The sequence below is a fragment of the Aulonocara sp. 'chitande type north' Nkhata Bay genome, linkage group LG7, assembly GCF_057382095.1.
Source record: "Aulonocara sp. 'chitande type north' Nkhata Bay isolate Kocher_YH1m ecotype deep benthic linkage group LG7, A_spYH_male_GT1.1, whole genome shotgun sequence".
NCBI classification, from domain to species: domain Eukaryota; kingdom Metazoa; phylum Chordata; class Actinopteri; order Cichliformes; family Cichlidae; genus Aulonocara; species Aulonocara sp. 'chitande type north' Nkhata Bay.
Window position 1 is genome coordinate 19838482 of NC_141350.1, and position 24414 is coordinate 19862895.

Genomic DNA, 24414 nt, shown 5'->3' on the forward strand with positions numbered 1-24414 from the left:
TGTGTTATAGATGCCAAAAAGAGGAATTCCACAAAAATCAGGTACAAGATTTTTCTTGTTCTGAATGAGCATTTTTGACTGCACATTAGAGACAGCTGAAATCTGCTTGTGACAGATTGGGTCCTAGCTATGATGCCCTTTAGAGAAATCTGATTGGCAAACAGAAATAGATTTATCTGAGTTTGGAGTCAGCATGCTGATAACGAGTATGAGTAAGAGTACTCCAGCTTGGCTTTTTACCTAATTACAGTCCTCTTCCTCTTTCGGTCATGCTCATATTGTGTGTAATTGACTCTCCGCGTTTTCTACTGAATGTCATCCATGCAAGCTGAGGCTTTTTGTTCCTGAGTGTTTATTCCTACAGTACATAAGTATTTGAACGGCACTGTAAACTACTCCCATCATGTAAATCAGCATTTTCAATTAACATTTAATTTACATTCAATTTATATTTACAGGTTTTAGCAAAGAGTATTGTCCAAAGCTGGAGACCATATCTATCTATCTATCTATCTATCTATCTATCTATCTATCTATATATATATATATATATATATATATATATATATATATATATATATATATATATATATATATATATATATACACACACACACACATATATATAACATATATATGTGTGTGTGTATATATATATATATATATATATACACACACACACACATATATATAACATATATATGTGTGTGTGTATATATATATATATATATATATACACACACACACACATATATATAACATATATATACACACAAGAATGTTGATATGAACAAGTGAGAAAGCCTTTTACCCATTTGTGGATGCAGCTTCCAGTAAGGCATGGGAGAGATGTTATCGGAAATTAATATAAGGGTGAGCGTTGCTTGAGGTTCTGTCTCAGCACTCCAGTCCCCTGCAATGAAACCCAGACGGATTTCTGGCTCATCATGGTTTGTTTTTAATTAGTTATATAATACCATCTAGATTCACACTAAACATTCATTTTAAGATCTCTTAATAACTACTTCAATAATTAATAAATAAATGAATTCATATAAAGTACTCGGTAGAGTTTCTAAGAATGAGATGAGAATATATTAAAAATCTTAGCTTATCATAGCTAAGCTTTAGCATGACTGACTATTCACACAAAATAGTTCCTAAATGTCATCTTTGGTGTTGAGAATGACACCATGTTTTTTTGCAGTATCCTTCTAAGGCAAAGGAAAAACTAGAGCGATATTTTCTTAATACATCTGTTCAGCACATGAAACTCGTGAGTCATATTTCAGCAGCATGTGAGCTGTTTTGATGGCCTTTGATGGCTGTATTAACTGGCACAGCTGTCAACCACATTTAAAATTTCATATCATTAGATTTTAAATATCACGAGACTCTTCTCGTCTTACTGCCCTGTATCATCTGATATTTAGATCACATCCCGGTTCACAGACATTAATAACATTACCTGTTTCTACTGATTTGTGCACAGAAATGATCTCCGGTATGAAACAGAAAGCAGAGATCTGTGAGAAATTAATATGTTAGTGAGAGAATGCCTGGAGGTGCCTCGACTGATCTGCCTACTGTCAAGGGTGAAGCAGAGTAAAATTGACGGGTATTGACAACACACCACACACACACACACACACACACACACACACACACACACACACACACACACATAATTTCTTCCAAGTAAATAAGCTGTTGACCATATCCGAACAGTTTGCTAATATGATATGGTTTCCCCGAGCTCCTGTGTAGCATTGGTAATACATCTGTCATAGAAACATCTCAGGCTCAAATGGAAACATCTGGAGCAACACAGACTGAACCATAGCAGCAGCCGAAACAATAACCATACCTAGCGACGGCTTCAACCATCACAGCCAGGCAGAGCAGCTGCAGCTGTTTTCGTAACCAGCAGCTGGATACTGTTGCCGATTAGCCTTTAAAAATGAAAAATGAACACTAAATGGATCAAGTAAAGGGTCACGTTGTCTCTCTCTTCCATAGTATGTGCAAAGTGTTACAGCTGCACTCATCAACAGACCATCTATTGTTTTAGGGATGTAAAACCTATTGAGATGGAGCAAAAATATGTTGACAGAAAGGCAAAGTGGTAACATACAATAATCCAGAAAACCAAAATCACTCTAAGACCTTTTTAGGAGATCTTAATGACTCTTATGGATTAAAATACCTGAATTAGCCAGTTTTGGGGTCATTATTTATTTATTCATTTTAAATAGACTTGGATCACTTACTCTTTTTACTTGTGGAGATAGATATCTTTCAAATAATGAAATATATGAAATAATGAGGACATAGATCAGAATGCCACAGTGTAGACGTTACACAGAAACAATGTGAAGAAAAAACTCAGATAACAACAAAAAGCAAAAATGTCTCTTTGCTCATTCTCAACCAGTTTTGTTTTCCCAACGCAGTCTGGGCATTATGCTCTCTACAATTATCTGTAGACGGTAAAGTGTGAGAGCTCTCGGGACTGAAGGCGCAAAATACAAAACACATTTTTGCACTCTGAGTCTAGACAAAGACAGGTGATTTTCAGGGTAACCACATGAAAGCACTCTAAGCCATCTCGAGAAAGCACAACATTACCTCAGCCCGGCAGCTTTACCGTTATTGCTTTGCTTCACGCTACCGGAGTCTTCTGTCACAAATATAATCTTTGGGATCTCTGATCAAGCTGTTCCATTTGCCTTCTGCCATTTACATCTGCAGCAGTCTGTCTTATTTCTGGATCTGCAGACATTTTCACTGAATACTGGGAGGCTTGAAATGCTCCCTTTTGCTCTTCTCACTACACTGAGCTGGACTCTGATCTTTGCCAGAAAGATTCCCACAGAAAGCTGCATGTGAGTCACAGCAGACAAATGGCCCTTTGACACTGTGTGCCTGTAGATCCCCCCAAAAATGATAATGAAAAGCCGATGAGTTGTGTGTCATGCCAAGTCATAGAAGTTGCGCCAGGGCCTCGTGAGTTAGTTCCTGAAGCCTCGAGTAAAATTTTGACTATGTGTCTACGAAATATTCAAATGATTACTGGACCTCATTCTGACATCGTGGCTGCTTTTTGTCCTGCTTTTGTTTTCAGCGCCAGATGCTAATTTGTGACAAAGCCTCCTTAATGCTTTTCTCTAAGGAATATTCACCAGACCTGTAACCACTGGAAGTAAAACCTGACATGAAATCTGAGATTCTATTAAATCTGAATTTTTAATTGCACGCGGATAAATCTGCGTGATTAAACTCGGGCTGTTTCTGATAGATTGTCTTTATCTGTGCAAAAGTTACATAACCTGTGAGGGCTTTAAGAGACACAAAAATGTTGGCCTCCATATATCAACGTCTGTAAAATAAATCTTAGCAGTGCATTAAGGATTTTGCCAGGGACAGGACAGGACAGTACTGTAAATCCATGGGGAGCTCAAAGCTGCACATCAAATATACTGAAAGCTAATTGATCTATGTCAATGTCATTCTGAAGTATTTAAAAAAACTCTTCACATATATAAAAATATATGCAGTTTATGCTGTCGTCTTCCAGCAAATCTATCACCAGCTCTGTTTCGCCTACAATACGTTTGCACATCAGACGTGAGGAATTTGTTTTGTTATGCCAACTGAACTGGCCAGATTTGATTTTTTATTTATTTTTTTATTCTCTTTTTTGTCTGTCACGCGCAGTGTCGATAACTCGCATGTGCTAAAAGATGCCCATTCTTTAAGATTAAAGTCATAATTTACTGAGTGTTACAGAGTGAACTGCTGCATGAGGTGGCTGCCAGTGTGGAACGCATCTGTCACCACATGGAACAAAACCTCAGCGTTGACTGAAAGCTCTGGACTGGACGCCAGCGCTGCTGTCCTTCTCCTTCTTTGAGAATCTTTTTTCAGGATTGTGCACATGATATCATAAGGCTGTCTTCTGAAAGAAATTTGTATTTTTATTTATTTATTTTTAATGGAATAAGGTTAGATATACAGTGTTGCTTTAACTTCAGATTGCTGAGGCAAGCGTCTTAAAGTGTATTACACTAAAGATATACGTAATCAAGCTCCGCTAAAGCAAAGCTTACGAAGCACACAACCTGAGCTGAGAACTTCTGCACACGGATGCACATACAAAGTCAATATATAACCCACTGTGGCCTTTTTACAATCGGGCATATCAGCGTTGTCAGCATGCAAATTGTTCCTTTTAATGTTAACTGCTGTTTATCTATTCTGCTGTTCTTATTCTTATTCTGTGGTTCAGTGCAAGCATGCCAAATTAAAATTTATGCATTCAGAAAACATCACTGCTGCTGCTAATCTCTTCTTTTGCCTATCATGCTGACACAGGCACCTCAGGACAATGGAGCTGAAATGGAGAGGCCCTCATTTTTGTCTAAGCTGATGAGCCATGTTTCCTCAAGAGGCCACTTATCATGTCTGTGTTGAGACTCCAGACCCACAGTAAGTAATAAAAAGGCAGAAGAAAGCATGTCCTAAGGCTGTATAGCTGCACCTGTATTTCTATTGGCAGGATATGGATTTTTAAACCTGTTTCAGAGCCATGTGACTGTTTTACAGAGTATTTATGTTAAGACATATTAAGCCCTTTTCCTTATTGTTAAAGACACATAAGAATTTTAAGGAAATATTAAGGAAAAGCAGAATGACAGAATCAAAGCAGCAGATGATTTATTTTCATGAAAGAGTAAGCATTTCCTAGTTAAATCGGATTATTATGTACACTTAGCCATGTTGTTCACAAAAGTTTTAATAGGACCACTTGGTAGTTTCAAATTCTTAAGTTGAGGGAACCATAGCTTCCCAAAGAAACTATGGTTCCCTCGACTTATGATCAGCCTACATCAGCCTAATCATAGCCCTGTATCAAACTTTTTTCAAATGTGTTGATGCCATCATTTTCAAACTTACTTTTGTTTCTTAAAATAGTCGATTTTATCACTTCAAACGACTGTTGTGCTTTTCTGTGTTCTATTGTGAATAAAGTGTGTGTTTATTAGGTTTGCAAATCATTGCATTCTGTTTTTATTTATATTTTATAGAGAGCACAAACTTTGTGGAATTGAGGTTGTATGTTAATGGATAGCAACATGAAACTGACTTATTCAAAGTTTAGTCAAAAGTTACTGATATCCAGCAAAAAGGGGAAAAAAACACCTTCATGGTTGTAGCACATACAGTGGGGCAAAAACGTATTTAGTCAGCCACCGATTGTGCAAGTTCCCCCACCTAAAATGATGACAGAGGTCAGTAATTTGCACCAGAGGTACACTTCAACTGTGAGAGACAGAATGTGAAAAAAAAATCCATGAATTCACATGGTAGGATTTGTAAAGAATTTATTCATAAATTAAGGTGGAAAATAAGTATTTGGTCACCTCAAACAGGGAAAATCTCTGGCTCTCACAGACCTGTAACGTCTTCTGTAAGAAGCTTTTCTGTCCCCCACTCGTTACCTGTATGAATGGCACCTGTTTGAACTCATCATCTGTATAAAAGACACCTGTCCACAGCCTCAAACAGTCAGACTCCAAACTCCGCCATGGCCAAGACCAAAGAGCTTTCGAAGGACACCAGGAAAAGTATTGTAGACCTGCACCAGACTGGGAAGAGTGAATCTACAATAGGCAAGCAGCTTGGTGTGAAAAAATCAACTGTGGGAGCAATCATCAGAAAATGGAAGACATACAAGACCACTGATAATCTCCCACGATCTGGGGCTCCACGCAAGATCTCATCCCGTGGGGTCAAAATGATCATGAGAACGGTGAGCAAAGATCCCAGAACCACACGGGGGGACCTGGTGAATGACCTGCAGAGAGCTGGGACCAAAGTAACAAAGGTCACCATCAGTAACACACTACAACGGCAGGGAATCAAATCCCGCAGTGCCAGACGTGTTCCGCTGCTGAAGCCAGTGCATGTCCAGGCCCGTCTGAAGTTTGCCAGAGAGCACATGGATGATACAGCAGAGGATTGGGAGAATGTCATGTGGTCAGATGAAACCAAAGTAGAACTTTTTGGTATAAACTCAACTCGTCGTGTTTGGAGGAAGAAGAATACTGAGTTGCATCCCAAGAACACCATACCTACTGTGAAGCATGGGGGTGGAAACATCATGCTATGGGGCTGTTTTTCTGCCAAGGGGACAGGACGACTGATCCGTGTTAAGGACAGAATGAATGGGGCCATGTATCGTGAGATTTTGAGCCAAAACCTCCTTCCATCAGTGAGAACTTTGAAGATGAAACGAGGCTGGGTCTTCCAACATGACAATGATCCAAAACACACCGCCCGGGCAACAAAGGAGTGGCTCCGTAAGAAGCATTTGAAAGTCCTGGAGTGGCCTAGCCAGTCTCCAGACCTCAACCCCATAGAAAATCTGTGGCGGGAGTTGAAAGTCCGTGTTGCTCGGCGACAGCCCCAAAACATCACTGCTCTCGAGAAGATCTGCATGGAGGAATGGGCCAAAATACCAGCTACTGTGTGCAAACCTGGTAAAGACCTATAGTAAACGTTTGACCTCTGTTATTGCCAACAAAGGTTATGTTACAAAGTATTGAGTTGTATTTTTGTTATTGACCAAATACTTATTTTCCACCCTGATTTACGAATAAATTCTTTACAAATCCTACCATGTGGATTCATGGATTTTTTTTCACATTCTGTCTCTCACAGTTGAAGTGTACCTCTGGTGCAAATTACTGACCTCTGTCATCATTTTAAGTGGGGGAACTTGCACAATCGGTGGCTGACTAAATACTTTTTTGCCCCACTGTATGGCTCTGGCTGTTCATGTTACCTGAAGAAGACAATTTTCATTTCAATCACACCAGCAGATATGGAGTAGCCGTAGCACTATATCAAATAATGTGCTACTGAATTCTCCCTTGAAATATATGAATGACAGATATAATTAATGCTAGAGATTCTTCCATATTTGGCCAAATAACTTAAAGCGGAGGTGTGCGGTCAATTTCCTGATATTTGTGTTTAATAATGTCTTTTAAAGTGCCTTTGACTGAGGCGCTGGCTCAGAGCTGGGGTCAGTCCCTGGGTGCTGTGTGCAGTTTTCAATTCTGCTAATCCTCAGGAGGCACTAAATGTAAAGAATAATTTTCTATAGACATCAAAGCAAGATCGCTAAGTAATTCGATTCCTCCACATACATACTTTGACTTGTACCTGACTTTGACTTTTATTGTTCACTTGATTTACTTTGTCATAGAATTTGCAGTACTATGTCAGTTACAAGATTTATTTAAAAACTCAAACAGGATTGGAGCATAACGGCTGGCAAGGGACTGAGAAACAGGGCCTGAAGCACAGAGAGGATCATCATTAGCACATCGTTAGGTGGCTATAGAGCGTAGCTTTCACTGGAGGTGAAGCAAGATTTTGTGAAAACAAAGGTTGATATATTGTTGCTCATGAAAAGATGAACTGTAGAAATACCAGCTGCAGAAACTGGGACGTGGTAGGTTAGTAGCAACACAAACTGTGTTGTGAACAAGGATATATAAGGCTATTATAAGGAAACCTATATGGAGAGGGAAGGACAGAGAACAAACAAGACTCTTGGGAGAGCCATAACAATGTCATGCAGCATATTCTATATACAGTCTGCATGTGCATCTGAGTGGATTTTAGTTTTTTAATTGGATTTATTTCATGTCCTTATTTTTTAAATGTTGTTCATAACTTTGCTGTCATATGTCTTTTAAATTATTCTGTGTTGTTGTTAAAAATGTTTTAATATGCTTGCCGTGTACCACTTTGGTGAAAGCCGGTAAGCTGATGTGCCTGATGCTTTTGGAATTAGGTGTTAAATAGGATTTGGAGTTTGCATTAAAGTCTTTGTTAGACACATTAGAAGAGTTAAATAAAAAGTTTGCTTATTAATCTGGGCTGAACTATGAAATAATTGCAAGAAAATTCTAGTTTTTTTTTCTAGATTTTCAAAACTGGAGTTATTGAACCATGTGGCATTTAAAAAAAAAAAAGAAATGCAATAACAATTTGTGTCTTAATTTGCATAATTTTTGCTATTATTTTTTGTTACATTTATTTAGGATTTCAGGGGAAAAAAATCACAGTGATAAGTCTCAAAATGATACAAAAGCCCATGTTTCAGATGGCATACACTAGCTCTGTCCAATACTGCACATTTTCTTATTGATCGGATAACAAGGAAATACAGGTCCAGTATTTCCGATACCAGTACCAGTATTTTTACTGAATAAAGGCAGATCATAGGGCAGAGCAATGTTAATGATTTATAAGATTTATGAGATTTGCATTTACAGATTGCAAATCCTGAATACATATTATTGACCACTAAATCACTGCAATTGTTGCTTTCGGCAATAATCAGTTAATGCAAAAAAATTAATAAATAAAAAAGAAAAAAAGAAAATCCCCACACCTTTCAGTTTTTCATGTATTTTGAAACTTGTTTTTTGAAGACCTTGAACATAAATGTGCCCTTCTCTAACACTTTGGGTCAACTTCTGTGATTTTAAATGTGCTATAGGCTATAAACAGAGCGGACATGGCACATTTCATAGTCAATGTTTGAGGTATTTTGTTTTCATTTCACAACAAATCAATTTATTTGACATAATTCAGTGAGTAACATACTGAACTTAAAAGCTAGAAACAAAGTATCAGTCCTATCACGTTAGTATCGATCCAATACCAATGTTGGTGTCCATACTATTAATATATGGATCTGCCCCCCTCTAGCATACACTTGGCTTTACAGGGTTCAATATAAAACTCTTAGCTTAGTTTGGTTTAGAGACTGGAAATGAATAAAAGTGTTTTTCCTTTCTTTAAACAGTATGAGTACATTTGAAGTGTATCACTTAACATGCTTTTTCTCACAACCAAAATTGATTTGACTGAGCCTACTACTCAGCAAAATTGCTTTCAACAGGCGTGACTATCTGCATAACGTGCAGAGTATAAATCTTCGTGCACCCTGCTCTCAAAGAGCCATATAACTTTAGGAAAGCTCTCAGCAGTTCTCTGCATTGTTTTAATTTAGCAAAAGGCAACACAGCTGTTTTTAGATGTTAACATTTTTTAGGGGAATAAATCTGGAATCTCCGCATTTTTACATATCATAGAAAATAATGCAGCAACCAGTTGTGAGTGAGTATGTGGAACAGGCAAGCTTCTCCTAAAGAGCAAGCCAAAGCAGCTAGAAAAGGGGATTTAAAAGGCTTCTAGCAGGAAACAGCAGTGATTTCAAGCTCATCAAACAGCTTCTGCTCACTGTGAAAGATAAACCTGATAATTAGGTGCCACTTTTTAGTTACAGCTGAAATACCCATCCATTTTCATGAACATGTTACGACGAACATATGTTTTATTACTGGCTATGGAAATCGTGTACATCATTGTTCTTTGTATGCTGCTGCTAAATGTCCATCTTTGCATATTCGCAGACTCTCCCATTGGTTGATCTTTATGTATAAATCTCTCCTTGGGCTGGTTCCATCTTAATTATGTGTTTATATGTGTAAAAACCACAACCAATACAGCCTTCGTTCGCACAATATCATACAATTGATTGTCCCAAAAATCAGAACAGAATTGGGGAAAAAGGCTTTTAAATACGCTGACCCTGCTTCCTGGAATAATCTGCAGAAGGAACTGAACTGACCCACACATATGGTTCTTACACACACACTGGACTTTCTGGACTTTGTTTTTGCACAACACTGGTCACTATATTCTTCATTTCCGGTTAATACTTGTGCAGCTGCTGTTATTGTGTATATATTTATTTATATTTAGATTTCTTCATACATTCTTATATAGTTCTATATTGTGTATTTTGTTGTACAGTTATTTTATTTTCAACTTTAATTTATATATTTTATCTTATTCTTTCCCAGTTAAATTTACCCTTCATTCTAATTTGTGTTGTACAGTTATTTCATTTTTAACCTTAATTTATATTTTATTCCTTCCTAGTTAAATTTACCCTTTTTAATTTTTCATATTTATTGCCTATCTTATTCATAGCCTTTCCTTTTTTGTTTTCTTTAGGTCACGAGCAGTTGTCCAAGCATTTCACTACATATCGTACTGTGTATGACTGTGTACGTGACAAAGAAAATTTGAATTTGAATTTGAATTTGAAATGATCAGAATTGGTTACCTTGGGAGAGTTTAAGTCTGTCTTAAAGGAACGAGAGAACAGCTCTTTTACTCAGTGTGATTGTTTTTAATGTACTCTTAATTTGATCTGTTATTGTATATTTTACACATGTTGGTATGGGATATTGTATTTGTTTTAAATGTTATATACCTATGTGGTGAATTTAGAATCACCAATTAACCAAACATGTAGATTGTAGGACGATTCAAAGCAGAAACTGCAAACTTTTTCTAACCACCTTTTCAGATAACATTTAGAGTTAAAAAAAAAAAAAAACAACAAATGGAAAAAAAACACCAAACAAATTTGCATGTGTCATTTTGATGAGTAATTTACTGTCTGCAACGGGAAAAAAAGCATTCTGTTTGATACTTCCTATCATTCTCAATACTCAGTGTTCTTTCAGTGTTATTATGTGAACAAAGGAATGCCTGTTGAAAACCATTTAGGAGTATTTCAAGCCCAGCTGTATATGCATATATACACATGCTCTAATTTGGTGAAAATAAAGAATGAACAGATGTAACAGGAACAGAGGTGTTTGAACTAAATCAGCATGCAAGTCACTGCTGAGGATTAAGAAGATTAGTCTTTTCTTTTTCCTTCACACTTTGACCGTTTGCACGCACGCTGTGGTTTTATGTCAGCAAAGTGCGTTTTTATTTTTACCTAGAGCATTTATTCTTAATCCATCCTAATTGAGCTACAGAGCACATTTCCACTTCTCATTGAGCACAAAGACAATTTCATACATAAAGCGATCCAGGCAAGGAATGAACCCAATGACATGCAGCCCTGGTCTGGTTAACGGCAATGTCTTCTTAGTGTTTGCCAAGATTTGTTGCTACAGACATCTCAGGCAACAGTGTCATGACTTCATTTCATATCCTGAATCCCATTACTGAACGCTGTAAAGAACATCAAATATTGATTCTTCTTCTGTGGTTTATGTGTTTTGTAGCAGCTTTTATCTCAGTTTTTCGATAAGGCAGCATCAGTGAGAAAGATCAGCAAAACTTCCAAAGGGTATTTAGATAAGATAATCTTATACCTTACATAATCTTAAGCCTTGAACCAGATTAGTTAGCTTCAGGTTCCCTATACAGTTTGTGCTGCTTGGAAAAAACCAAACCAAAACAATTTAATGAGGACTCGGGGCTTAATCATGCTTACAAAAATCATCAATCATATTGTGCAAAAGTCCTTGACTGCATAATCTTGAATGCAAATTTTGTTTGGAAATGGGAAATGCAGGCGATTTATTAAAATGTACAAACAATATATCAGGCAGAAACAGATCCTTGAAACTCAATATTTGTTTTGACCACCTTTAGTCTTCAATGCAGCCCAAACTTTCTTGCATAATTTCTCTAAGTGGTCTTCAGGAATAATTCTCCAGACCTCCTGATGGACATTCCAAAGCTCTTCTTTGGATGTTGGCTCCCTTTTGTTCCATGACAGAGCTGCCACTGTGTGTGTTACAGATAGCTGTAGACACTCTCTCATAAGACCTATTGCCAAAGATTTTCAGTCCACTCCATGTGTAATTTGGCATACCTTAGCCTTTACTCCCTGTTTCCCTTCTCTAAGAATGGCTTCTTAACAACCCCTCATCCATTGAGACCTTTTCTGATGAGGTTTTTGCAAACAGGAGATCATCTGAAGGGCCAAATGCATTTTTCAGGTCTTGGGTGAATTTTTTTCCCTATTTGTTAAGGACATGAATGTCAGATACTGTTCATCTGCTAAAGTTTTTTTAGGCCTGCCATTTCTTCTTTTGTCCTTCACTTGTCCAGTTTCCTTAAAAACTGCCAAGGAAACACTGAGATGTGGTAAGTTTTTAGCTAATAGCTCAGGAGTAAATTTGTAGGAGCAAAACTACGATTCTATTTCAAACTAAGTTATCATTAGTATTTTTTTGTCATTCCAGATTAAGAAATTGGAACAAATTCCATGTTTTGTGGCATTTTGTTAGCAACGAAGTGCCTAATGATACAATCTCAAACTGAATCTTTGCTAAGTTGTCTGTTATTGCAGACAAAACACTATTTTACCCACCGATCATCTGAAAATGGTCACGTTCAATCACTCAAATGAATAAAAAGCACGCAATGCCCAAAGAAAGCTTTGGAAGACCCCAAAAAGCCTGGAGAACTATTGCTCAATACCAACTTAAAAACTACAAGAAAGTCAAGACTTTTGTATTGTACTGTATTCTCTAAAATAAACTCCCCTGCAAGAGTTCGAACGGTTTGTAACTGAACTTGATGATTTCAAATATATTAATTAGTTACATGAAACATGCCTTATCAGACAGGGAAATGAAACATTCTCAATAAATCCAAACCTTAAAATGGTTTCTTTAATACAAAATAAATTAATGAATTGTTGATTTATTAATCTGATTTAGTGAGTGCCCAATGACAAATTAACTGGTATTTTGTGTTTCATTAAAAAAATGTACATGTAAACATATACCTTTTTTTCCCGTCCTGGAAGAGAAAACAAAAGTGGAGCACATGTTCACAAAGATAAGAGAGCTTCCTTTAACTATTCTTTTCTCCTTTCAGTGTTTGCTGTATTCCCAAACACAAGAGGACAATGCAGCTTAGCCGAAGTTGTCTTTGAGGTTAAAAAAAAAAAAAATGTGTAAACTAACGTTAGTGAGGTCTGGACATGAACATTAATCATAAAAGAAGACAAAGAGGGAGTTCCATGTCAGTGTTCTCATGGCTAATGGTGCTGGTGTGGTTTCACTGATAAACACATATTATGCAACTGGTATCTTTGCATGAAGGTAGTTTCTTTATGTCCATGGACACCGGCGTAATTCTAAAATTCCCCTGTGTTCTTCTGATATGAATCACATGATGTCCATGTATACCACCATTTCAAAATTGCACTTAATTAGTAGTCTTAATAGTGATTTCTTCCACCATACATTCACCCTATCATCCATCCTTTTTTATTTTTTTGCTGGGTATATTAGCCTTTATGCTAGAAGGCTTAATCCCTCAGGTGTCATCCCAGCTGGACATGCCTGCAACAGCTCAACCTAGGCAGCATCTAGGAGTCATCAGTTTGATGGGGATGAACAGCATCAATAGTCTGCACCCCTCTAAAACTGGGATCTTATGCTGTCATTCACTACCCGCAGCTTGTGGTGAAGTCATTGGCTCTTTTTTCACGTCAGCAGCTTATTACAGCATTCACAGACATGAAACCAATGAATTTGTCCCAGAACTATTCTTCTCCCATCCCTAAATCAAACTTAGAGGTACAAACCATCACCAACCCAGAGTAAGCACTTCACACTTTTTCATCCTAGAACCAGACTTCAAGATGCTAATTCTTATCTGAGCTTTTTTTTGCACTTGGCTGAAATCCTCCAAGTGTGGTGCTGGAAGTAACCAATTCTGACACTCTTCACTGCTTGGCTGCACCTAGAAATAGTCCATAAAACTTATCAACACATTTGTGATAATATACAGTCCCGTGCCCACTGGGAAAGAGTTTAGGAATGTTCTGCATTTTGATTCAGGGCAACTAAGCTTGGATGCTTTGCAAATTATTTACCACAAGTGAATAGAAAATGTTCTTAACAAAAATGCTGTGATCATAGAAAATCTCTTTCATCATGACTGAATGACGACTTACCGGTAAATTGCAGTCTGTTCAGTTCAAGATCCTTAATGCAACTGCTATAGTAATCATTTTGTTCTCAGTGGTTGAGAAATTCTGGACAGAAAAAATATTCCTCTCTCCATGTGACCTCTGGAGTTGAGCTGGGGAAACTAAAATATCCTTTTGTAAGTTAGCATGCGTAAATTAACGTGAAGAAGACCAGTGCTCTCTGAAACATCATCAGTATTAACCTGCCAAGAAAATCCTTCTGCTTGGAACCAAAGTGCAAAAAGAAAAGAAAAGAAAAAACAGCCTACAAATGGAAATCTAAGAGCTTCCAAAACCCAAAAGCTATTGACAGATTCTGCATGTTAATATGGACATTTCTTTTTTTTTAAGTTTAACTTATAAGATTCAACAGTGACTCACATGACTTTCACATGATTCACACTCTTAAATCCCAAGAGTGGCTCTTGAATCATCCCTTCTTAAGAAAAGTGGCCCAGTAAAGATCAGTAAGCAAGGCTTGTCTCTGCTACTGACCTAGGGCCATTTTAATATCAGAGATATTGAAAACCAAGGGGAATTTCATTCATCAAAACCACTTTCCTGTCCCAGCTGACATTAAAACGCAATTTAGAGGATAGAAAATCAAAGTGTGCAATCTTTGCTGTGAGTGTTGTTCAGAAATTAGGTTGTCTGAATCATTAAACTGGCACAAAAACAGAAAATATGAAGGTTCTTGACCTCAAGGGTTGAAAACCATGTTCTCCCCTTCCCTCTTCAGCTTAACTGCTTTCATACAAACTGGGGACCACTTCTAATCGTTTTGTGACAGGACCGAACAAGTGCCTCAGGGCGAAGAGGAAAGCAGCTCTAACAATGTAATGTATTTGTAATATAAAGCAACATCTGCTCTTCTGATGCAGCCAAGCTGGAGGAGCACTGAGTGGACAGAATCCTTGATGCTTTAAACAGCCTTCATTCATCCTAAGCTCAGATGGGAAATAGGTTATAAAAGGTTACAGAGTAAAAGACACTTCATTTATTGTGTAAAGTCAGCACACAGGGTTTTATCTTGGCACGAATACGGACACACGCGGGAGTAACCAAATATCTCATTTAGAAGATAATGTAGACATATGTATCATTTGTCTCATTAAGACAATCACACTGGACATATTTCTATACCTTAAAGGTAAAGAATGCACAGAGTGCAGTTAAGTTAACTTGTATGTATAAAGACAGAAGAGAACCTGTGCATATTATCTTAAACTGCACAGTTAACCAGTGTGAGTGTCGCAATCCAAAGTTTCTCAATTTTGCATTTTTCTTTTTGTTTTACTAGAACTGGGCTCGAAGTGCCATAAGTGCAAGCTAACAACGAAGCAAAGCAAATAGCTAATAGGAAAAACAGCTGCAATATCTAAAATGGCAAGGCAATATGTATAGATGAATGATCTTTTACATGCCAAACTAAAAATGTATTGTTGATAAATGTGAGAATCCAGTTATCGATTGGTCTTTTTAAACTGCATTTTAAAACTAGATTTTAGAAACACATTGCGTACTTATGAATTCCAAATTCATGATTTGTTGAAGGATTAATATTTTACCTCATAGGACCTGGCATCCACATATGTGGACATCACATTTGTCTAGACCAAAATACAAAATTTAGCTCTACAGGGGCCTGATATCCACTCATGAGGACACTATACTGCCACTGTTCTATCAAAATCTAAAATAAATGTCCTCATATGTGGATCTCATTTTTTTCAGAAAGAAAAATCAGGTAAAAAAAAAAATCATTTAATTCTTTGTTTTTACATCCATCAAGTCCCAATCAGCCCAAATAGCAAAGTGAAATTAAAAATGCATGGCATGAAAAAGTTCAGGTCTTAGGAGGTTAATTCGATTTTTTTCTTGTTGAAACATTAAGTAGTGAATTACTTTGTAACTGTTACTATAAATATTTCCATTGATAATTATAGAATCCAAATTCACAAATAGCAACTTTTCTTTAAAAAGCATTAGCCCCTCAAGTTGGATTTTTAAACGTCCGTGTTGCAGTAGGACTCAGTAATATCACAAAAGTTTTCAATAACAGTGCAACCAGTGTGATGTGGAAACTTTGAGTTTCCAGCCTGTGAACTCTGAGAAAATCAAAGATGAAGACAACTTAACTGCCTCTTAGAGATTTAGTTTATTAGTTCTGATCTGGCTTCAGAGGTTAGTTTTGTAGTCAAGTACAAAACTTTGTGATTGCCAAGTCTGAAAAATCCCTGAGGCACAAGTCACACTTTGTTTTTTGTCTCGTCCTGTAAAATGGCATGCCAACTTTAAAATAGGGAGCCATAAATCACAACTGAAAAACTGATTTCTCTCAAGATAGTTAATATATTCCAGAAGTAATCACATATGAAGGTTCTACGTAAATGCAGTCTCGGTTTACATTTTCGGTGAACTAAACCTACAACCTGCCGCCTCCCCTGTGTCATATTGTACTCTTAGGCAATAGTTTCCATTTGTATAAGCATATAAATCTTAGATCCCACAGTGTACAGAACATTATTCATGCGCTTTTAACTCTGGCTGTGACAAAGCCATTAAAACAATTTACTAGTTGTGACAGTTTGAGGACAGGTGGATGGGTAATGAGAGAATGAAAGAGGCGCTGGAACTTTATAGGCGCTGGATGTGCGCACATCTTTTGTTTGTGTCTGCATCTCCAGGTTAATTTTAGGAGTAATGTATTACAAAGAGGAGAGAATGAAACATTTGGTTTGACCCAAATTCTTCTCCATGTCTACCAGCTGAATATAAACTTTTCACTTCTTATTTTGTCGGCATATTTTTTTGATGTTTTGGGATCACTGTTGTCACTCTGCACGTTGCCGTGATTAATAGGCTTGGTGTATATACAAAAAAATCTCTCTACAAATGCAACAACGGTCTGCTCACTGATTTTCATACATATCCCTTGAATGGGCTCTTTGCATAGAGATATTGTGCTGGTATTTTCCACTAGTAGAGTGGCTATATTACCATTTTTGGACAAACATTCATGGCTGCCGCAGTAAAAATTCTGCAGACTTTGCTACCCACCTGAAATGGCTGCAGTAAGCCTGTTGATTGGAACTTCTGAATTATTATATTTTTAGAGTAGTTGGATGGTATTCAATTTCCATCTTAATGAATTATAAAAATGTAAATGATCCCTTTTAATCCACCATAATATAGGTCAAAATTTAAATTTATGCAACCAATGCCTACAGAAATAATAATGGATTGCATTTATACAGCGCTTTTCGGGACCCCTCAAAGCACTTTACAATTCCACTATTCATTCACACACTGGTGGAGGCAGCTACAGTTGTAGCCACAGCTGCCCTGGGGCAGACTGACAGAAGTGAGGCTGCCATATCGCGCCATCACCAGTAGGCGGTAGGTGAAGTGTCTCGCCCAAGGACACAACGACCGAGACTGTCCGAGCTGGGGCTTTATGCCTTTAATTTCCAGCTTATAAAAAAGAGTTTATACTCTAATTGGGTCAGTAACTATGCTGTATATGCATATATGATGAATTGAATAATTCTGTGAAGTCTGATTACACATAATTACTTAGCAGTAAATTCCTCTTGCTGCTGATTTGTCTTAATTAATTTCATATATAAGTTGGAAGACCCAGCTAGGTTAATCAGAATCAGAATACTTTATTGATCCCTGGGGGAAATTCTCCAAGAATTTTAGAAATTTTTAACTTTTCAAAAAGCAACAGCAAATGGGAAAAGTAACCTCAGAAAGGCATTTCACAAGAGCGAAGAAAGGCTTTTTGTTAGACCTCTGGATATTTATCTACTTACATGTCTGGATCTCTTACATGTCTGCAGGCATATTTCTCACCAGGGTGAAGTCTGAAAAATGAATATCATACAAAATTTTTTTTTTAGCAGTCCTTAAATTTCCAAAAAGGCTTAAGGTAAACATACGCAAAAAAGAAATCTCTATAAGTTTACTGTCACAGATAAGCCAAATATAAGCCTAGTTTTTAAATTTTGCTAAATTTATGGTAGGAGAAAATTTCGAATTCTTCCGAAGATGTGAATAAGAAATTATAAGTCTTCCAGAGTCAGAAACGATCACAGATGTTTTATTTATATCCACTCACTTAGCATCAGCTCAGCTGAGATGTAATCTCAAAAGCATTACTTTGCAGTTTTTTTGTAGTTGATATAGCATTCACAATCCGAGTGATTGGATAGCTGGATTAAACAAGGGGCATTTTGTCCGAGTGGCAACAGTTACAGCCGAATATAATACTGTCTGCTTTGGATCTACTCTGTATTTTTTTTTAAAATAACTATATAAATAACGTAAATACAAAAGTAAAAAAAGTGCACAATTTCAATATACATACTTTTACACATACTTTTTGTTGGTGTTGGGTTTCTTTTCTTAGTTTTTTTAAAAAAAAATATAAAAAATGCACATGCATGGTTTATGAGTCCACGGAGGAATATTTTCTGTGAACTGCATCTCTTCATATGAGAAACTCTGGATAAATTTTATCTCAGGAAAACCACTAAACACCACTGTGTCAACCTATTAACCTTCAGATGTTTCCACCACTTACTTCACATCTAACATTTTTAGGAAGATTTTCCCGATGTTTTCTGAGAAAGCTTGATTTGTGGCATAATCTGGAAGCTATGTTGCAATTAGCATTATAAGTGAAACTGAGATAAATTCTCATCGCAAACTGATGTGTAACCAAAAGTATTTTAATCGGAATTACAATAAACTGTATTGGTATGGCTCATTTAATCAAGAAATGCATTTCTAAGTACCTTCAAGACATGACGTGAACTAAATAGATCACATTTTAAATGCACCTTTCAAGCTGGATAACTGAAATTAAACTTTGGGATACTTCTTGTTGCTCTGTCTGTAGAATACATCAGTTAGGATCATCATTATCAAAATATGATTAGTGATAACATGTGCTCTAATTTATTTTTGATGCTTTTTCACGCCAAAGAAGAGTGGGCCAAAATTCCTCCACAGCACAAAGACTCATTGCCAGCTCTCATAAACACTTTCTATCACAAACAAATTCTATTAATTTTCTAAAATAGATCTTTCAGTCTGTTCTGACAACCCGAGTCTGGCTTTTAAGAGCTTGAGGTCTGTACAGCATCCAAATTTATATAGCTCATAATCACGCCACGTTACCATTCAAGTCTGTCTTTTCAAATGGTCTTAAACTTTTGATCGGGACTGTATAACAATATGACATAACATTCTTCCTTGTTCATACACAGACAACTGGAAACAAAGCATGCAAAAGCATGATCCTCTCTACAGATCTAAGCAGAACATCAGGTCATTACAATGTCAGAGAAACCTTAACAAGAAAGTACTGAGGTGTGGGTGGGTATCAAAGTAGCTTGCAGTTTCATGCAAATTAAATAGTATAACTTTTAAGACAACCAGTAGTAGTAGCAGTAGTACTCATAACTTGATGGCTGTGTAACTCTCAGTGGCTCAATCTGATTGTTTGGTTGACATGTCTCAGCTTCGTGTGTAATAAATATTATACTTCAAACTCATGCAACATCACCAGAAATTTTAACAGTATTTCTTTTTTCTTTCTAAAAATATATTCTGATTATGATATAACTTAAAGTTTAAGAGTATGGTGAATATTAATTAAAAAAAATAAACATACAAAATGTGAGAATATTATTTCAATATAGTGCAGAGACTGTACTGGCATTCAAGCACACACACATAAAAAAAAGACAAAAGATACCAAAAAACAACAATGCATTGTACCTGGAAAGTATTTTATGCAACTCGAGTGTTGCTGTGTTAAAGTGTTAATCCGTGATTACAAGTGTTTACTCTTAGCTTGTCATGTGGTAAAATCCAGCAGCCCGTAAAATTTCAGATATGTAAACTCAGTCTGGGTGAACTCAATATGACAGACTGCAGTTTATTTTTGTCACTTGAATGGTAAGGTGACGTGATTATGAGCTATATAAATTTGGATGTTGTGCAGACCTCAAGCTCTTAAAAGCCAGACTTGGGTTGCCGGAACAGACTGATCTAAATTAGAAATTAATAGAATTTGTTTGTGATAGAAAGTGTTTGTGAGAGCTGGCAGTGAGTCTTTGACTGTGCTGTGGAGAATATATGGCCCACTATTCTTTGGAAATGTTTTAATTCAGCCACATTGGAGGGTTTTTGTTCACGAACTTCCCGTCTCATTTTTTTTTTTTCTTTTGAGCCATTGACAGGTGGATTTGCTGTGTTTTAAATTATTGTCCTGCTACATAATTCAAGTGCAGTTGTGCTCGAGGGTATGAACTGATGGCCATACATTCACGTTCTAGATTTTTCTGATTTTTTCAGGTCCAAAAGCAACAAAACAGCCCCAAATCATCACTCTACCATAGGGTGATGATTAACTTTTGTCTCATCAGTCCACAGAATATTTTTCCAAAACTCTCAGGGATTGTCAAAATGTTTTTTGTTTTTTTTTTGGCAAATGTGAGACGAGCCTTTGGGTTAATTTTGGTCAGCTGTGGTTTTCTCCTTGGAACTCTCTCCCATGGATGCCATTTTTGCCCAGCCCCTTTCTTGTAGCTAAATCATGAACACTGACCCTGAAGCAAGTATGGCCTGCAACACTTTAGATGCTGTTCTGGGTTCTTTTCTGATGAGTCACTGATGCATTTTTGGACTAATTTTGGCAGGCCAACCTCTGGGAAGGTTCACCAGTGGTCTAAGTTTTCTCCGCTTGTGGATAATTACTCCCATTGTGTTTCACTGGAGTTTCAAAGCCTTAGAAATGGCTCTGTAAACCTTTCCAGACTGATAGATGTTACTGACTCTGATTCTCAGCTGTTGCTTTATATTGTGGCATGATGTGGTGCTTTTTGAGATCATTTATCATACTCCAATTCATCAGATAGATTGTATTTAAGTGATTTCTTGATTCTTGATTATTAGATTAGGTTTGGTAGTAATTAAGTCTGGAAATCAAACTCAAAAATGTGGTTAGTCACAGTTAATTCATAATTTAATAAGAGGAGTACAATTATTTTTTCACACAGAGGTAGGTAGGTTTTTACTTTAATAAATTACATTATCATTTTAAAACAGAACTTATACTTAATTTATCTTTGTTTAAAAATGTAATGCTTTAAAACATGGCAGGTGTGACAAATATACAAAAACCTTAGGAAATAGCAAAGGGGAAATACTTTTTCACAGCACTCTGGGTATCTAGAAATTGCTAGAAAGGTCTATAATTAAATATATCCAAAACAAAGAAAAATACTATTATAGAAAAATTTACTCCATCATATTGGAGCTGGTGATTCTACCCACAAACTGTTGCCTCTGAGCTTTTACTGGAGCTCTTGTGGTCAAAACAATAAAAGCCAGCATTAAATCAGTTACTTGGAAACTTGTTTTTAACCAAGACTGGAGAGACAATAGCCAAACCTATGATATAATACTCTGTAGAGCTCTGCATTAATCAAATATATATATTTCAGTACATTTGAACCAGCACCATCATTCTCCCTTATTTTCTTTGAAATTCTGCATCAAAATCGTGGAAAAATGCACACATGCTAATGTTTCCCTCTCTGGCTCATCTGTAACCAGCTTACATGACAAGATTACCACGATGATAGTTCTGCAAGCCAACTCACATGGAATATATTATTGTTTGAATGTAGAATATGCAGTGCATGTAGTGTACAGGGCCTGACCTTATCATTTCCCCAAAAGATAACACTAAGGCTGGCTAGTAGATAGACTGTGAGCTTATATGTAGGTAAGCATAAGGGTCAGCTTTGGCTTTGGTACTCGATAAACAGCAACATTGAGAAGAGCGGTTCCTGGAAGCGACAACATCTCTTAAGAAACCTTTACAAAGGCTGAAACAGACAAAAGTAGCCAAACTGAGCCACTCACCCAGTTTGGGGGTCACTGCCTCCTGTGTTCTGATTATCACAGGGACGACCGTTACTTTCACCTTCCACATCTTTTCTAAGTCCTCTCTTAGCCCTCAGTATTTCTTGAGCTTCTTGTGTTCATGATATTGTTATCACTCGGTGTAGCTACATATATCATATGACCTTCGTCCTCTGCTTGTCTATCACTACTATGTCCGGTTGGTTAGTCATCATGGCAAGCTACATTGTAGCCACAGCCACCCTGGGGCGCACTGACAGAGGTGAGGCTGCCGGACACTAGCGCCACCGGGCCCTCTGACCACCACCAGTAGGCAACGGGTGAAGTTCCGATTACAAGGCGAACTCCCAACTCTTGAACCACTATCGCCCCCATAAGTCATAAGTTTTCCTGTAGTCAATCCAGGCAGTGCACAAGTTGGTCATTCTGGTCTTACAATCTGTAGTAACTGCACTGTGTACAAGTAGCTGGTGTTTTGCTCCTCTGGTGTTTCTGCCAACTACCGCTCATGTATTGAATCACGTGCCTGTTCATCTTAGCTGGAATAATATCTGACAGATAATATACACTATAAAAGCTTCTTTGAAGTCTTTGAAGTTACCTGTCTTTGACAAAAAAAATTTAAAAACACGGCCTTTTGAAGTAAAATGTTTTTGTTCAGCACGTCCTCTCCCATATTTATTGAAAGTGTTAATCATCAAGACGTAACAACGTGCTTTACAATCTCACGAGGATAGTCGCCTTTTTCAGACTCGAGATGTCCTCTTTTTTTTGTAATTTTCATTTGTCTTTGTTATGCAATGCATCTGCTAGCTAATGATACGGGTTACACACACAATCAGGTTTTTATAGTGTCTCATTTGTTCTCATTGCAGCTGTGTTATTACAGAGCAAGCATTCATTTGTCCCCTGCTACATTTCTGTCTTTATTAAAAATGTAGGCCTTGCGATAACAGCTACAACCCAGAGGAGACACTCATCTTCCCCTGTGTCACTGCTGGTGCTGTAATTGATCCAGTCAGTTTTCATTACGGTTCCAATTTTAAGAGCTGAGGAAGAAAAAAGCCATTTTGTTGTGTGTTAAAAGTTGTGGCTAAGTGCTACTTGACCCTGGCTAGATAGTTTGTCTCATAATTGTCACATGTTACAGAGCAAAGGGATGAATGTAAGAATAAAAATTAAAAAACAAAACGTCACATGAGAAATTTTAATTCAGAGTTGGATATTGGATGTAGAAAAGACTAATACATCTTGTGTTTTGATGGCCATTTTTTGAGAAAAAATTATTTTACAGTGGAAAAAGCTTGGAATAGTATTAAAAAGATACTATGGGCAATTTATATTTGTAGCTAATTTGCCACCTGGAAATTGTAGTAAACTTTTTGGATGTTTTTTTTAACAATCAGGAAAAAAAACCCTCCCTATTAAAGAATTCAACTTTTATTGCAGTAAATGTTCCCAATCTTGTTTACCTTCAGTCAGTCTTATGTAACTGTCTCCATCTGAAATACCTTTTGGTCTACAATAAACCCTCAAATCATTCTTCTAAAGAAACCCAAGATAAAGCGGGTTGAAAAGATTTAAGTAATCCATCATTTTTATTGACCTCTGAATGGAAATAAAATCAAAAAATGCCTGACACAAGCTGTATTTGATTTAAACAGTAAAGTTACAATTACACAATACTGATGAACAAAGACTTAAAGTAAGTCAACACCTGATATTTTTCTTCTTTCAGACAATGAATGCAAGCTGTGCAGTGACTTGAACCAGACAACTATGAGCATCTGGCAAATCCTCCACTGATTCACTGTTGCTGATCAATGACAAACAACGCTATTAAACCTTCACTGGTGTATTATGGTTTACTCTTATGGGACAATTACAAGGATAATTCTTTGCAGCTGCCTATTTATACAGTCAGAGGTCCTTAAAAAGTAAGTTGGATATTGAATTCCATGCATTCTGTTTTTTTCCTCAAAAATGAACACAAAATGACTCCAGATTGTTTGGCAAACTTCTGTAAATAATAACAATAATTCAGATTGCCTTTGACAGATTTACTATGCACCCATGGAACATTCAACAGGCAGAGTTGGAGAATAACAGCTACCAAACTGCTGATAAATGAGAGGCTTTAACAAAAAACAGATTTTCATTTATGCCAAAGATTTCTGTTTTGTCATTAATCTTCACCAAAGTTATCTCACCAATCAGGAGCAAAAGCACCAAGAAAGATAAGACTGAGCTAGAAAAGTTTGTTTTCTAGAATTATCTGATTTTAATGACAAACTGTAAGGACAGTCGTAGTTCTTCAAAATCATAGTAATTAGTAATTCAGCAGAGAGTAACACCTGCCAGAAATGGCAATCAAAGAGCTGGACTGTTTCCTGAAGCAGTTAGTGAGCTTGAATATCACCACATTTTTAATTTACCTTCAACAGCCTTATTAAAATTGTCAGATACAAAGTTCTGTCTGCATTAATGATTTCAATTAATGGGGCCTGAAAAGGTTTTCATTTTTCAAAGCCAAGTAGACATTTCAAGAGATACACAAATTGGAGGTACCTACTTAAAGCTTC

General features: G+C 36.8%; 1 long non-coding RNA gene across 1 annotated transcript; it reads left to right on the plus strand.

The window, feature by feature from the left end:
* The first annotated feature begins 857 nt into the window (after window positions 1-857).
* Window positions 858-24056, plus strand: LOC147325025 (uncharacterized). Its single transcript, XR_015130554.1, has 3 exons — window positions 858-1618; window positions 4375-4488; window positions 23571-24056. It is a non-coding gene; the product is annotated as an uncharacterized LOC147325025 (long non-coding RNA).
* Window positions 24057-24414: the final 358 nt, after the last annotated feature.